Raw genomic sequence first — 17,619 nt, forward strand, 5'->3', positions numbered from 1 at the left:
TAAGGGACATAAAGTTTTCTTTTGAGTCCACCCTTTCATCACTTCTATTTAAGGACTCCTCATAGGTTATTCTTTACTGGCCTGAAAAGGCAGTCGCACGATCCAGAGATGACATCAAGTTCTGCATTAGCTCTTCCGAGGAGTAGTTACTGAATCAAATGAAATATTAATGCGGGCAAAACACGCCATCAGAATACTGAAGCTCCATGTTTGTTCATGAACTATAAGATGTGTAAAGTGAAGCAACAGCAGGTGGTTATATTCAGAGGATATCCTCATGTTTGGTGGTGAAAGTGAATAAGCAGAATCCCCATCAGGCCCAATGCGCTGTTTACACACCAAAAAAAAAAAAAAAAAACCCACACTTAGAATCATAGACGATAGAGTTGGAAGAGACCCCAAGTGGCCAATCCATCCACCCCATTCGGCCATGCAGGAAGCTCTCGTCAAAGCATCCCTGACAGATGGCCATCAGCCTCTTTTTTAAAGCCTCTGGAGACTGCCACTCCACTGGTTAACTTTATGCTGAACTTGGGCTGCTAGACTCCTAGATCCCCTTTCACCATAATATGTCCTCATTCAGCCAAGTGGTCCCCCATCTTATATCTATGCATTTCATTTTGTTGCCCTAAGTCTTAGGAAAACACTGGTTTTGTTGTGATGCATGTGTCCCGCTTTGTGTACTCCAAGACAAAGTCAGATAACAACAAAACTTTCCATATTTCCCCGAAACAGACTTTCTCAGAGGTTTAGAAAGAACGCACTTTGGGCTAGTTGGTGGTTTTGGGGGGATATTTTTTTAACAGTGTAACATAAGCCTCATTAGACAAGCAATTTATGAACTCTTATTCCAGGTTTTATCTAACTGAATAACCCATTATGCGTTATGTTAGAATTGTATTGTATTTACTATTAGTCATAACTCTCAGTAGCTTCCAGGAGTGAGTGTGTAAGCTTTCAGAAAGACAAGACATGTGTTTTTTGGGTTATGTAAACCAAATTTCCTGCAAGCTAAATTGGAAGCAGGAGGGACATACGTTAAGATCTTTCAATGTCTCAAATATCGATGCCACCCTGCCTCCTTAAGGCTATAATAACTGTTTCTTTTCTCTCGTTTCCCGTCTCCGACAGCAAACTTTTGACAGTCATCAATCCGCGTCCGCAATTGGGGGCTTTCGCCGACAAAAGTCCGCCTATAACTACCTTTTAGCTCTCGCACTGCGGACTTGGCTTGGTGATTCTTCTTCATCGTCTTTGTGGACTTTCTCTTGAAGACTTCATCTTGAAAAGCAAATGCCGGAGATCCTGAACAAAGTATTGTGGTGTTGGATCGCGCCATTCACAACCTCCATCTGGATTACTGTGCAACTGACCATCACCGGTATATCGCAGTCTTGCCACCCGCTAAATACCACATGGTTTCTTACCCGGCTCGCACCCAAAAGATCAATCGTAAGCGGCTACGTCCAATTTGCTTTCTGACCAGCATTTCCCCTACGAATTGGTGGCCAATATTTGGAAAGGACTACACAAGTACACTGGTCCATCACATCCTGAGCTGGTCCACTGTTTTTACCGTCACTAGTACCTTGCCTTATTTTCTTATCTTGAGCTCCATCATTGTGTACAAGGTGCGTCAGAAGTTAAGTTTTCGACTAGAGGCTATTTCGCAGGAAAACAACCGCCATCTTGGTTTCCATCACCTCGATTTTTGCATCCTTTGGGCAGCCGAGGGATTTATCAATGATATTGGTTACCACCTTTATTGTCTCCAAGAAACAACAGCTGGTCCTATCCACATTGTCTCGGATGTTTGCCAACATGCTGGCGCTGTTTTGAACACCGCCATCAATTTCTTCCTGTATTGTTTTTATTAGCAGCGAGTCCGCACAATGGCAGCTGCAACAACTTAAGGCCTTCTTTAAGTGGCCCAGAAGGCACTGTTTCAGTTCTATACAAACCATAACGGTTTCCATAACTTAGCAGCCTTGGATATCCCCTGCCAACTCGCACGGTATTAAATGTTGTGTACCAATAAGATAAGAACGGAAAGCCCTATAAAGATAGCCCCTGACGGTCAGCGATGGCTAGCTCTGGATACAAGATAAGTTCAAGCTTTAACGTCCATAGGATGTATTGGCCAAATGGTCACGTCACAAAGCAGCCATTTGGATTCATTTCTCCAGAGATTCGGAGATCAGTGGGCTAGAACTGGGAGATAGAGGCCTCTGATGTTGGGGAGAAACAGGAGGAAAGGCAAAGCAGCCTTAACTGCCTTCAATAGCACATAGCCTTGCAATATGAAGGCATTTGGGAATTGATGTTTTGCATCCAAGTACGGGTGCCATGAAATATTGTGGGTGAAAACGACTCCAGTGCAAACCTAGAATCTGATGAACCGAAGTTTCAATCAAAATGCATCTACACTTAATTTCTAGCTAACCGTCTATCTAATCTATCGATGGATGGGGGCAGTTACCTTGTGGGCCCCTTGCTTACCTGATACTGGTTCTGTTTTCGGTTTATGCGTGGCATGGAATCTTATTGCTGGGTTGTTGTCCTTTCAAGAAGGAGGGAGTCATCAAGAAAGTATTTGTATGTGCACATACTCAAATTGTTGCAGGTTCTCTTTTCACCAGAACTGAAGTCGATCTTCTTCCCATGCAAAAGGTACCTGCAGCCATCGGATCCAGAGCCAAGATCCATTGACAAAAAAGAGAGGAGGGTATCCTGAGAGCAAGAAAAAAATAACAACAACAAAAACAACTTGGGGCATCTCTTTTTAAATTAGGACCATTTAAGGCCCCATGCCCAGGCCTGGCAAGGTCTTTACCTTCCTGATATACGTAGCTGTTTTTTGTGGGAACTGTCATTCCAAAGGGCATAAGGATCAGTGGACTTCCTTACTCTAAGCTTCTTAGTGGGTTTTTTGCATACATGGGGGCAGGGATAGGAATGTAAAAAGAGTGGGGTTTTTGTGAGTCGAGGCTTGCATGGCCGGCATCCATAGTTTTTTGTGGGGTTTTTGGGGCTATGTGGCCATGTCCTAGAAGAGTTTATTCCGATTGTTTAGCCACATCTGTGGCTGGCAGCTTCAAGAGGGATTTCTATTTGTGAATTCAGCATTCATCCAGTCATCCATTCATCCATAAAGGGTAATCCAAAGAAAGATGGCATTGAATAACATACCAGTGACCTCACAATTTTTTTCACCATTGGACACTACATTTAAAGGAATCCCAAGCAAAAGGCATCTCCAAAAGATCAACTTACAGCTAAGAGAAGAGGAATTATAAAGGTCACTGGCATGCAAGACCTTTGGCAATGCAGAGGAGAAAAATGGACACAATTTAATTATTTATTGTTTGTTGAATAATCATTTTTTGGGCAGTTCATGCCCTCCTTAAAAATGCGAGACTATTGTAACACCATCTTATGTGTTGGTATAGCAAAATGGTGGCACATAAGTACCCTGTTCCTACACACATCCAATTGCTTCGTTCATCATGAGCTGATCTGCAACACTGTTTTCAGGCAGGTGTAGTAGGAGACCCACAGAAAAGATCGAAAGGGGGAATTGGAGGAGTGAATTCCATCTTTCTGATAAGAATACACTAATGAAGAGAGTAATGGAAACCAGAAAGCTGATGAGTTTTGCTTATTACTATCAAACCAGTGTGGCCAATAACACAGGGGTAAAATAAGAAACTCCAGGTTCTAGAGTTTATTGCTCCCGCAGATGGCCCCATCCAAGACCTCCAAGGAAGGAGACTCCCGTGAACGCCGAGGGAAGGTTTTGTCCACGGTCAACACCCTTTCAGTCAGGAGGTTCCTCCTATGTTGAGCTGGAATCTCTTTTCCTGCAAGTTTTTTGCATTGAAGGGCCTTGTTCTCTGGAGCAGCAGAAACAAGTTTGCCCCCGCCTCAATATGAAATCCTTCAAATATTTTAAACAGGGCTTTCATACACCTCTAACCTCCCTCTTCTCAGGCTAAAAAATCCTCCATCGCCTAAGTATCTCCTCATAAGGCTTCATGGGTTTCCAGAACGCCTTCACCATTTTACTGCCCTCCTTTGGACACATGGCCTCCATTTCTCAACGTCCGTTTTGAATTTGTGATGCCCAGAACTGGACACATATTCCAGTTGGGGCTGAACCAAAAGCATAATATAGTGGCACATGACTTCCGCTTGATCTAGATCTTTTACATTTGGCAAATGCCAATGTTGTAAATTTCCATTTGTTTCATGTTGTTGCACATCACACAATCTGAAAAAAAACCAATTTTTTAATAAACAGGATAAAAATTACATTTAAAATCTGACAGTTATAAAAGTGAATCTGACAGATTCTCTCCCTCGCCATTAGGTTCTTGCAATGGAGGATGAGGCTCTAGGCGATTGCTAAAGTGCTGCCATTTAGGTGCTTTTGGTTTGTCGGAGTGGTCTTCCAAGCGGCATGACCAGATTTGAGCATTGGGTTAGTAGAGCAATGTAGGTGGGTGTATGGCGAGCCGTCATATTCCAGTGTGCCTAGCATGATAGGACTTCCCAGGTGGTTCAGCTTTTAGAACCAAGGCAGAGTTTCCCAAAGTAACAACAACATTGCCCAAGAGCGTGTACAGTGTACATTATATCCTAAATGGCTACAGATTTCTTCTCTTTCATTTAGAGGTGCATGCATGCATATTTTTACACTTGTTGCTGAAACATTTGTGTATATAGTTTTACTACGAACTAAAGTGGGGTTCCAAAACAAAATTGCCTGATCTGAAGAGGTAATCAAAACGATAGTTCTGTATGTAAATGTGAATTCCAATTGATTAGCTTTGTCATCAAACGTTAAGTAGGCATTAGCCGTGCTTGAAGGACCTCACATGTATTTGCATTCATGTACATAGTATCATGCAACATATTGCATATATTAAGAGTCGGGGAAAGAGTCTAAAAAGAAAAGCAGAATAGATAAGGAACTGCCTTGGGTGGATTGAATTGCAAGAACCTTTTATTTGAAGTCCTGCTGCGTCCAAGCAACAAGCCGCATTGTTTGCAGGGGCTGCTGATGCGCATTAGGCGGGATTTCCGTTAACCTGGCGTAATGGAATTACATTACCATACACCACATTAGCATACGCAGCGAATAAATGTAGATTTACCTAACAAGATTTGGTTAAATGTGATGCTTTTAAAGAAATTGTCAAAGGAATTTTAAAAAATTAAAAATTCAAAAAATAGAATGTAGTCTAGATGTTAAATTTATTGTTATCGGACATCTTTAATAACCATGCCTCTGTTTTTGGGTATAAACCTTTAACCTTCAGTGTTTTGGATTAATAATCTTGCGGCCGACAACGATTTGTAGTCAAGTCCGTACGACCTTCAGTACATTTCACCTTCACTTCAGCGCTGTCCAAACACGGGTTAACGGAAGTCCTGTGAAACTGTTTACAAACAAGCCAATATTCAGTAGCATCATCTGTTTGTGGCAGAGCCCACTAGAGCTTCATGCACCTGGAAATCAAAACTATGGCCCCAGCAGAGAGGCTAAAATAAAGCGTGCTCATGTCACTTTGGAGGGATGCTGTTTAATGATACATGCATCCTAGAGTCTGGAAGCTTGCAACCAAAGCCCGATGATCTAGTCCGAAGGACCAAAGGTGGCTTTGGTGGCAGCTTCTTGGACTCTTAGGATGCAGACATCAGTAAAACAGCATACCTCCAAAGTGACCTGAAGCAACTTTATTTGGCCTGTCGTATGGCCCGATGTTTCCAGACAGAATAAACCTGCTAGTCCTTTCAGGACCCTTTTATGGTGTTTGAGCAGTGGGCGAACTTGACTACCCCTCTGGGAATTGATACACTGTGAGATTTCTGCAGACGAGGGTTTCCTTTCCATGTTTCCGGTGCAACATGAACACTATGGCCCTCGGGGATGTGGGGGAACTTCTTTGTGTAGTCTGGAGCCTGTCTTAATTCAATCAATTCTGGTGGCCCACTCTTTTGCTCAAAGCAGAGAACAGAGTGGCTGTTTGGCACTCTCTCAAATATTGTTGAAATGTTATGAGTCACCTTTATTCATCGCATCACTCTTGCAGGTGACAAGTTGAAGTTAATCAAGCAAACAGTCATGGACACCCAAGGCATTATATATGCAATGGAATGAACGGGTGCTGCCTTTCATGACAGCCAGTATCGCCTGCCTAAAGCAAGCACCTTCATCCTACCTTACCTGAACAGAAGTGAAGGCAAGCAGCACGAGGATGAATCAGGGAGCCAAGATCAGGAGGAACAGGAAAAAACAGATCAATAGGGAGACGGTTATAATGTATGATTCTCTCCCCAACCAACTGCAGGAGCGTCAGTGTAAATCCATGCCGATTGCCTTTGGCATAAAAAAAAAAAATAATATGGGTTCTAGAGTGTCTCTGGCTTTGTTGTGTCTGGAAGGTTGCAACGCCGCCATAATGGCTTGAGCAGCAAATCCGCTTTTGGAGAGGTACTAGATAATTAATGATTTAACAGTCGGAATCTGCCAGGCTTTTTTATTGCTTCTGCTCAGCGGAGGCTGAGGATGCCTTGTTTCCTCCCTTAGAGAAGAATAGGAAGAATTAGAAAGCTAAAAAGGAAAGTCAGCAGGAGTTTCAGCAGTAAGTGCTTTGGGACACAGCACCCCTCGTTCTTCTGCCATACGAAGCACGCTTGGAAAGGCGCATTGGATCGAGGCCCATGGATCATTTTGACAAGGAACAACCGAAGGGTTTGCTAAGCTCACGTGGCATATGGCAAGCGGAGGCTGGAGATGGGCAAGGAGAAGGACCTTTCCCTTTCCAAAGTGGCAGTCCCACTTTTGTGGCAGGGTGAACATGCGTCCAGTACAACAGCTGCTTTACCTGCTAGGGAGATTTTAGTACTAGTGTTTTTTAGTATTGTAAGTTGTACTGAAGTTAACTATATTGACAGAATGCGGTACATTGTTTATACTTAAGTGGGCCTGTGTACAGACTGCCAAAATAAAGCTGCTTGGGATCTCTTTGGAAGTAATGCTGTTTTAAAGAATGCATGCATCCTAAGAATCTGGAAGCTGCCCAAAGCTGCCCCATGATTAGGAAATGGAGTGTAGCTTTTGGTGCGACCTCCGGGCTCTGTAGGACCATGCATATTTTAAATAAGGCAATGCCTCCAAAGGACCAAAGCAGCTTTATTTTGGCAGTTTGGAACAGGCCTTAGTTTTTGACTTACGCTAAGGATGGGGAAATATGGTTGGGGTAGATGTGCATTTTGCCACCCAGGCGAACCAAGCCCCAGTTTCAATCTGAAATGTTAAGATATGCTTGTAGTTTAACACGCCATTGTTTTAAAAGTGATGTTGTAGTCGTAAATGAACTTTGGCTCAGGTCCCCTTCTGATGGCAATAATCCAGAACAGCAACCAAATGTGGCATGCCAAAAATGGGGGATAGTAATTGGGCATTGCCTTGTAAGGTGGCTGGCAAATGGCCTCTTTGCACTTGGCCTTCCATACGTGACTGCAATAGCGTTGCTCTTGCAGCGACACTGCCTGCTCAGCTTCATCGCAGGCTTAAAAAGCCATCTATCTCTCCTAAATGTGCCGTCACAGATTAGAATTTACTTACTGTTAGCACACAGGAGTCCCCCTATTCTTTTCAGCCCTAATGCGACCAAATAGGGGGGCCATGGTGTATCCTATCACATACCGTGAGAACAAAATGGAACACTGAGCGGTGCTTAAACATGTCTTCCGAATGCGCAATCATTCCGAAATGATCCGGGAGAAATAGTGGCAAATGCAGAAATGTGGGTTGTCAATTTGTCACTCTCCGCAGGTCTAGAGTTTTGGGAAAGTTCCTTTTTGGACACAGCTTCCAAAATTTCTCCGCCATAACATACTTTTACTAGCTCTCCCATGGACAGACTGTCTAGGGGACAGCCCAAAAGCTAGGCGCAGGGTTTGATCCTACAACAACCGCTCCAAGCTGTTTGGATTGCCAGGAGCAAGTCTTCTAAAGCTAAATAAGTACGAATTGTCCATTGAAGACTGACCGCAGAAGCCCTGGTTTTGCAGCACATGCTTGTCAATGGAAACAGAGTAGACCTGTTGGGTTCATAGCCCATTATTTCTATGGGGCTGTTGCAACCATCATGCTGCTCCGCCTGATCCCCATTAACACCACTCCCACCCAGCTTCTATGACAGACGCAGCATCCATTTTTGAGATTTAAAAAAAAAACATCTCCACATCTTAAAGACCGCCAGGACCTTTCTCCGTTTCCACTTTCCAGACTAATAAAAATTAAATTAAAGATAAAAAAACGACCAAGCACAGTGGCTAATGGTTTGGCCTGCCATGGCTTAGCCTCTCACCATGAGTGCTTGATCTTTCAAGAGATTGGCTCTCGCTGCAGATGAGCAGCTGCAATTAGCTCCGTGTTTATTGCTCATCTGTTCTCCAAAGCCCCCAGGGGAAAGGCTTGTCCCCAAAACAGCACCAGCTGTTTTTGAAGAAAGCTTCAACCTGCCATCAAAAGAGTGCGCGCCCGCTGTGCCTCCCATCCTGTAAACCTGCGCTGGGGCCATCAGGCCGCCTTGGCCTCCAGTGAATCCACTTTGTGATTCCCTGCCTCTGCAAAAGAAAGACAGGGAGGACAGGCCGCACGGGAGCCACTTCGGTGCTGAAAACTAAAGACACTTTGGCAAAAGAGCTATTTTATTTGGGTAGCCTAGCTGTTGTGGTTCACCAAAGAGAGAGGTCCATGTGCTTCCAGAGGCAGTCCGAATAACCAATTGATGAAGTCGAAGAGTTCATGCCGCACCCATAGTCTTTTGTGGGTTTTTGCGGGCGACGTGGCCATGTTTCTAGAAGAGTTTCTTCCTGAATGTTCGCCAGCATCTGTGGCTGGCATCTTCTCTGATGTGGCCAGCCACAGATGCTGGTGAAACGGTCAGGAAGAAACTGTCCATTCAGGCCCATAATACGTTAATAAATAATATAGACGTAACACCCGGACACCACAAGGTTTCTCTCAGCACCATTTGTCCCTTCGGGTTATTCCTTCCTCTGTAACTGCCATCAGGAGTATAACACATTTCTGTTCTGAGCAACTAAAGAAGGCCTGGTATAATGTTTGCCTTGGTTGATTTGTGAGACAAGACACACAAAACCCTAAATTGGGTGTGATTACCTGGACCAATCAGGGATGCATTACAGCTTGCTTGCTGTGTCTCACTTTTAAAAATTTTGCACAGACACATAGAATCATAGAGGTTGGAAAGACCCCAAGTGGGATGTAGCCAGGGGGGGTTCTTGGGTCCGGACCCCCCCTGTCACATTAGAAAAATGAATGGTGTGCGGACTGCGCCGCCGCACCCAAGGCCCATATAATGGTGGTGGCACGTAGTCGGAGACACCCCCTCTTCCAAAATCCTGGCTACGGCCCTGCCCAAGGGGCCCTGATCCAGTCCAACCACACCGTCTGCCATGCAGAAAACTCCTCAATCAAAGCATCCCAATTGACAGGATGGGGCCATCCAGCCCTGCTTAAAGACCCCAGGGAAGGAAAAGACGCCCACTCGAGGAAAGGAGTGTGTTCCGCTGTCGAAACAGGCCCTTACTGTCAGGAAGGTCCCTCCTGATGTTGAGGTGGAGATCGCTTTTCCTGGAAGCTGGCATCCATGTTCCCAGTCTTGTTCTCTGGAGCAGCAGGAGAAAACAAGCTGCCTCCGTCCTCAATAGGACATACGTTCAAGGTATGTAAACAGGGCTATCAATCACCTCTTAACCGTCTCTCTCCCAGGCTAACATCCCCAGCTCCTTAAGTCGTTTCCCATAGGACAGGGTTTCCAGACCTTCACCACTTTAGTCATCCCCTTTGGACACATGGCTCCAGTTTCTCAAACATCTTTTTTAAACTGAGGTGCCCAGAACGGAACACAATATTATTCCAGGTGGAGCCTGACCAAAGCGAATAGAGTAGCACTATTACTCTCTTGATCTAGAACACTATACTTCTATTGATGCAGCCTAAGCCCCTAGAGGTAGAGGCAGCCCTGTCATGAAGCAGATTGACATATAGTAATTTTCTCATGCAGCTGGTTAGAGTGTCCTATACATCAGCAAATTGTTATTACTGCCAACGTTCAGGGGAGGCGCTTGTGGAATATTTTGCCTCCTGTGCCAAAGTAACTTGAGTGGTTTAGGATCCTGTACACCTTGAAATGAGTAGGTGGTGGGATCCCATTTACTGCTCTGTCTTAGGCAGCAAAACGTTTTTGACCATGTTCCGGTGACACACCGTATTTCTATTCAAATCGGAGCAATTGTTTACAATTTGCATATCTTCCTATAAAGTGGCATATACAAATCTGTGCCCTCTTTTTCTGGCAATGCACAACTGGCACTCTTTGTGAAGCATGTTTCTTTCCCCTTTCAGTTCAGCACTGTTACACATTCTCATCCCTATTGCCTTCAGTTACAGTTTTGAAGTTATACTATTCCACACTTGAGAGTTAGGCACAAGCTCCCTCTTGTGAGTAAAACAGCTGCCTGCAAGATCAGCAGCTCCGAAATTAAGGGGCAAAGCAGACTGGCTCTCCAACCATGATCATGCTGGAACCATGGACCACCGCTGCAGTCCCAAGCCATGCAGGTCAGGAGTCAATTCAAAACAACTCCTTTGTAATCTGGTTGCTCCTGGCCGCTTTGGGAACATGCATCATCTAAACCAGTGATGGCGAACCTATGGCACACGTGCCAGAAGTGGCACTCAGAGCCCTCTCTGTGGGCACACATGCTGTCGCCCTAGCACAGAGTTTGCCAGACTTTCTTATTAGAAAGCCAGAGGGATGTGGCACTTTGCAATAAATAGGTGGAGTCTGGGTTGCAGTTTGGGCACTTGGTCTGTAAAAGGTTCACCATCACTGATCTAAACACTGAGCCCCCAAAGTGCTGGAAGCTGCTTTATTTGGCTTGTGCCTTTCGGGCCCTAGTCTTCATTTACCTTTGCAGTCAATGGGTTTTTTCCTGTCGCCATCTACAAAAAACTTCAGAGTGGGATATTCTTGGATGTTGAATTCTTTTTTCAAGTCCTTCTGGTCTGCCACATCCACTTTGCCAAATCGGATATCCACAGCTTCGTTCTTAAATTGTTCTGCAGCCTTAGCAAATTCAGCAGCCAAACTCTGAGATGGCCCAGATAAAGCAATGTCTGCAAAGATCCGAAAACAAAGAAATATGATTATCTAGTCAGCAGTAAAAACGATACCTAACCATTACTGGGAGTCACAGTCCAACACCCAGCAGGCCAAAGTCTGCCCACACTTGATCTGGAGAAATCCCTGACCTTGTCTAGCTCTCCTTCAAGACACCACATTATGTAACTGTGCCATCCAAAACTGGCATGGACCTTCACCTCCATTAAACTTTTGATAAACGAGTTAATGATTTTAATCTTTTTATCTTCACTTGCTGATCCATTTCAAATTCCAGAAACATTTATTTTCATCACACTTATCATGAGGCTTCCATTAATCATCTTCTAAGCAGACGATGCAATCATTTGTTTTAAAATCATTCCCACCAGTTCCATTTTCATGTTAATTATTTCATGATTATCTTCTATCTATGGCATTGGCAGAGGAAAGAACATAAGATTTGCACATCAAGAGAAGACACCAGCCCATCAAGCTTTTATATAACCTAATTTTGACAGAGGACATTCCTTAGTCATTCAGCCCTAGGAGTGGAATTTAAATGAGACTGGACTGGAGAAATGTGATTTTGGTCTATACGAAGGGTAGGGGACATTTGACTTCCTGGATGTTGTTGGACAAAAAGGAGCCATTTTTTGTGCCCTGGAAAGGGTGCCATAGCCGCATTGCCACAGTTTGGTGGCCCTCCTTCGGTGCTGCGTTGTATGGACACAGCGCCAGAGGAGCGCTATGATGCCGCATGCCATGTGGAGAGGCATGGCACCTGTGGCCGCTTTTTGTGGCTCTTTTTTGCACCCTGGAAAGGCCATATCAGAGCTATGGTGTGTGGTTACTATGTCCCTGATTCAGCTCAGCCCCTTACTAGCCACTTCAAGCATCTCCACTGGAAGAGAAAAAGAAGTGAGGGAAGGAAGGAGGGAGAGAGAGAGAGAGAGAGAGAGAGAGAGAGAGAGAGAGGGTGAAGAAGGGATCTCTTTATCCCTACTACTTGCTTGATTTCTTTTACTTTTATTGCAGATCATCCCATGCATTGGAGACTTCATAGGGGAGGGTGGTGAAATACATGAGTATCCCTAGGTCACTGCTCTTTGCTAATGCTGAACTTTGCTGCCACTGTTTCATCATTCACAGAATGATTGAACAAGTCCCTTCACGCTTCATCATAATTACACTTCCACTTTTTATTTTCATGGATAAAGATCAACAGGAGAAAGCCAAGAGTCTATGGTAGCCACTGTGGGAAAAACAGCCCACCAAGTCTTCTGCTTCATGAGAACGGTAAGCACAACGGACATTTATATTTTAGTGTAAAGCTCTGCAGTTCCACAATCCAATCCAAATGTTGCTTGAGCTATGCCAGTTTCCAGACAGTTTGGGATACTGTTAGGATTTCGTCAATTGTGTCAAAGAGCTTCCAAGGGTCTTCTAGTCTAACTCTCTTCCTGTGGAGGAATCCATGGCTATTGCATAGAGAAAGAGGAAAGGAGAAAAAGAAAAGGTGTGTAGTTATCCAAACTTAGGTTTAACAGCACTACCACCCACAATATGTGACTCCTGTCTTCCTGTGCCAGGAATACAAGCCTCAATAGTGAAAAAGCTGCCGACTCCAGTCTATATCCTTCACAGGCCAAATTATTATATTTTATTAGGAAGAGGAAAGTAATTCCCCTTCTTAGAAGGCTTTCTTTAAAAGATCCAGCTAGACAGAACATCCACCAGAATAATCCCCATTTGCCATAAAGCCATTCAGGCAATCTAGCAGTCGTACAAGGACCATTAACTGTCACAACCGAAGGTTTTGGAAGTATCTCAAGGAAGCATAGACCAAACCAACATTATAGTGTGAAACTCTCCAACGTTTCTCAGATAATGTGGTGCCTATTTTTTGTTACATGAAAAGGCCAGAGAACAAGCGACATGCATTAGCCACTTCAAAGGATTTCGTGGCTGGCACACACACCTCCCCAAACTTGACTTTCAAGGGTGTTCCTGCCTCTTTCTGCAGCTGAGAAGAGACCGGTTACCATATTTACTCGCCATATCTCTGTTCCTTTTTTCAGCAAGTCACACACAGATGGCTGCCAAGCACTAGTTTTCAGAACATCAGACAGAATTCCCTAGTAAATCCCAGCAAAATGAATAATTTTACCAAGTCCTGACTCTTGTGCACAGAAGACTGAACAGAGTCAAAGAATTTTGTGTGCAATAAGAGTGGTCAGTCATTAGATCTATGGTTCTTTCAGATCAGGACAAATATGTCAGGAGGTGGCAGTATTTGTTGCTGCATGTTCCATTTCTTTCAAACAGATCCTCTGGAGAGGGCAAATGTGCCAGCAGACTGCAGTATTTGGTGCTGTAATTGCTGGAGGAGGGCTTCACATATCTAAATACATTTCTATGGTCCAGGACTTTTTTTTCGTAGCCATACCCAGCATTCAGAATGGAGAAATTGTCCTTCTACCATTAGGTGACGTCAGCCAACCATGCACCAACAGGGGAAAAAACACCTTGAAATGCATTAGTACAAATCCAAGAAATCATTACAAACAGCCCTCCCCTCAAAGAATGGCATGACTGTCTCAGGATTGCCAGAGTGAAAACTAGAGAGGAGTCCTGTGCCTTTAATGGTTATGTGGAAGAGGGGATTTCAGCAAGTGTTGATTGTTAACTTGCTGTGCTTCCACAATGTAGAAATAATGTAGTCTGACACCATGTTAAGTGGGGTACCTCCATCCTATGACATCCTGGGATTTGTAATTTTACAAGATCTTTAGCCTTTTCTGTCAAACAGTGCTAAAGGTAAAGATATAAATCTGTTGACAAGGTTGTCAAGTCACATCCAACTGTAGGGGATGGTGCCCATCTCCGTTACTAAGGCAAAGAGCCAGCGTTATCAAAGACGACTCCATGGTCATATGGCCAGCATGGCTGCATTGAACACTATTACCTTCCCAGCAAGGTGGTACCTATTTGTCTGCTTGCATTTGCATGCTTTCAAACTGCTAGGTTGGCAGAAGCTGGGACTAGTGACAGGAGCTCACTCTGTCATGCAAGGCTTGGGTCTCAAACTGCTGACCTGCCGATCTTGCAACTGTCAGAGTCAGTGTCTTAATCACTGGGCCACTGTGCACTAGTGCCTCACAAAAACTACAAATCCCAGGATTCTGTAGGATGGAGCCATGGCAGTTAAAGTGATGTCAAACTGCATTATTTCTACAACTGTCAAATGATGTGATTGCTATGTTTGTTCCCTTGAGACATAATCATCTCTTCCCCCCCCACACACACACACACCCATACAACTTCTGTGTGAACTAATGCATTAAAAAGATTGTATATCAAGAAAAAGAAGGTGCAAGGATTATCTACTCCAACAAAAGCATTTAAAAAATTAAGAGGGCAATATGTGAGGATTGCAATACATATGGAAACACATCTGTGGAGGGGTGCTGGGGGCTCAGTATTCCCACATCAGAAGCAAGATGCTCACAAATGCCAGCCCTTCTCTAAACTATCTCATGCTAAACCGAAACTATGAGTGAGATTTTACATCAGGTTTGCATAGAATGTCTACAGGAGGAATTACACATTGTGCTATGCAACCCTTGTGCTGAATGACGTTGCACAATAGCATGCACGCTTATATGTGTGGAAGAATGGCACCATATCTGCAACTTTGCTGTCTCAACTTTCAATTGAATCATGACATTCCGTATCAGACAAAAATATCTAACCAATTCCAAATAGGAACTTATGCATGCATAAGACACAGGTGGGGTTTTGGTCTATGGGGATTATCGCATACGCCTGATCTCATCTTTTCCCTGCCGCTCAATGAGCTACTCAGTCACTGCTCCCTTTGTACCCTGTCACCCTGGGAGCAGCAACTGAGCAGTCAGCTAGCCAGCCTTCCTTTTGTTGTAAGGTCAGTGCAAGTGAGAGGGCGAAGCAGACCTGGTCCACTTCTTCTGCTATATTCACACATGAGTAGCTGAGACGAAGGAGGTGATGGTAGCGAGCTGCACATGGTTGAGGTTGATGCCGCTGCTTGGCTGGCTGTCTGGCTGGCACAAAGCGAGAGTAGAATTGGTGGTGACAGGACAGGCCCCCATCCTTAGAGAGGCATTGGGGGGCACTAGAGTTGTCACTCAAAAATAAAGGGGCAGCAGCCCAAAAAAGTTTGGAGATCACTGCATTAAAGGAACCTAGGACCAGCCTACTTGACAGAGCACTTTCTCCCATATGTTCCTGCCTAACAGTGAAGACCATTCTCAGAAGTTCTTCTATGGGAGCCACTGGTCATAATGGAGTGAGAGGTGGCTACCAAGCAAAGGGGTTTCTTAGTAGTGGCAGTTTCAATCTCTGGAATGTCCTCCTTTGAAAGAGCCATCCGGCATTCTCATAATAAACTTTCAGTTTAAGACTTTCCTCTTCAAGCACATAAACTTTAATTTGTTGGTACTACTACAATTCCAATATTTTGATATCTGAATCAGCTTCTTGTCATTTGGGTTTGTTTTTTTAATTGTAAACCACCCTAAGATATAAAAATTACAAAAAATTAAGGAATAAGCCATTTTAGATCAAATGGTGATCAGGCTGTGGGTACAACTGTCGCCACTATTCATAGCAACACACAAAGTACCTTTGGAAGAAACACCCTATGCTAGATGCCAGACCCTAAAAATATTACAGGATTTTTTTACCTACCTGGGAGAAATTTGATGTAATGGGTCTAAATGCAATTGTTAATAGCAATTATAGTAAACGCATTAAATCAGGGGTGGAAATCATGCAGCCCTACAGCTGTCCTTGGAAGGCAAGTCCTAGCAGCATTAGTCAGCATAGTCAAAGTCAAGAAATGCTGGAACCTGCAGCTCAGAAACATATGGGGTTCATTCACACTAGTCAGCTATGGCATATTGATTCCGTTTCAACTGCCATAGCAGCAACTTATGGAATCCTGGGAATTGTATTTTGGTGAGGCACAAGAGCTCTCTGTCTGAGAATTTTAAATCCCCCCAAACTATAAATCCCAGGATTACAGGGAAGTTAAAGTAGAATTGCAGTGCTATAATTGTGTGGTATAAATGGGCCCTGGAGAGCCACATGATTTCCACCTATGCGTTAAATCACTGGGCACTTGGTAACTCATGTATATGAGTCCTTCTACCTCGATTATCTTTGATAGAGAGGCCATGGTTCTCCCAAGTTATCTATCCAAAATGAGGTTGAGAATGTAAAGAGGCCATTTGTGGCCAACCACAGCTTTGCACACTGACTTTCTACCCAGCTGTGATGCCCACAGAGCAAATATCACTGAGGCATTCTGGTCAGGTTTTGGTAAGATGCAAATATGCTTTGATTTAAATTGATTCAAAGCCAAAAGCCAATGCTCATTGACCGACGGCTGTCAATATTAGGTATAGACAACTTTAGAACAAGAAATACTCACAGAATTCAACCAGCAGGAACTTGGACTCATTCAGGGCCTGGTCGAAGTTGCTCTTTTTTAAGACCAGGACATTGTCCTCCTCTTTGATTGGTTTGCCTTTCTTTGATTTCTTCTCTGTTGGACTGATGCTACCGTCGACTGCACCTAAAGACCAAGAAATGAAACCAAGAAAAAGGAGAAACCAGCGAGTTCTCATTCTGTCCAGCTGGCAGGTTGTAGGCACTAAACAAGAAAAGGAAAGGGACCTGGAGCCAACTTGCTATGCTTAAAAGAAATCTGTTGCCTAAGCCTTATCATTTGCCCACGTGGCCCAATTCCCACACGGAAGGGAGGGATTCTGGGGGGGGTTACGAGCCAACAAGAGTTAAGAGTACAAGAGACGACAGTGGGGGCAATGGGGGTGTGGTCCAGAGACTGAGAGCAAGATGGTGGATAGAGGGGGGAGCTTGGGACGACAGCCCTAGAGCCAGAGTATGAAAGCACACTGGGATGAGCGGGGAGTGTCCACACTCGGAAGGCACCAGAAAACCTATGATAAGGTCACCGTAAGGATTGCCATAAGTCGAAAGAAGGCTATACACCAACAATTTATGAATAGTGTCGGGAATGGAAAAGTGTGTCGGGCTCACAGTCTTGTTGTTTCTGTGTGGAACAACTTGTCAGAAACTTCTGAAGCTGCGTGGGCGCACACCTCCCCGTTTGGCCTTTTGGTGTTTGCGCCATGCCCTGCTCCTGCCGGTCCAAATTCATTCCTATTGTGTAGGGAAAAGCTGGAGCAGACACAGGCTGCCAAACTTCCTCCGGCCTCTCTCTGCCTTTTTTTTTCCAACTCAGAGAACAACAGCTGTTCAGCGATAACTCTGTTGAGTGTGGGGTGTGTGGGAGGATGAAGTTAGCTCGGGTTGCAGAAAGCGTGTTCTTTCCTATAATCAAACGGGT

General features: G+C 44.3%; 1 protein-coding gene and 1 pseudogene across 1 annotated transcript in view; one reads left to right on the forward strand and one right to left on the reverse strand.

The window, feature by feature from the left end:
* LOC121914346 overlaps positions 1-2,074 on the forward strand; it is a 4,568-nt pseudogene extending 2,494 nt beyond the window's left edge.
* The window catches only part of WDR90 (WD repeat domain 90), a 135,613-nt gene that overhangs the window by 97,481 nt on the left and 20,513 nt on the right, over positions 1-17,619 (reverse strand). The gene's annotated exons all lie outside the window — the stretch shown is intronic.

The sequence above is a fragment of the Sceloporus undulatus genome, chromosome 8 (assembly GCF_019175285.1).
Source record: "Sceloporus undulatus isolate JIND9_A2432 ecotype Alabama chromosome 8, SceUnd_v1.1, whole genome shotgun sequence".
NCBI lineage: Eukaryota > Metazoa > Chordata > Lepidosauria > Squamata > Phrynosomatidae > Sceloporus > Sceloporus undulatus.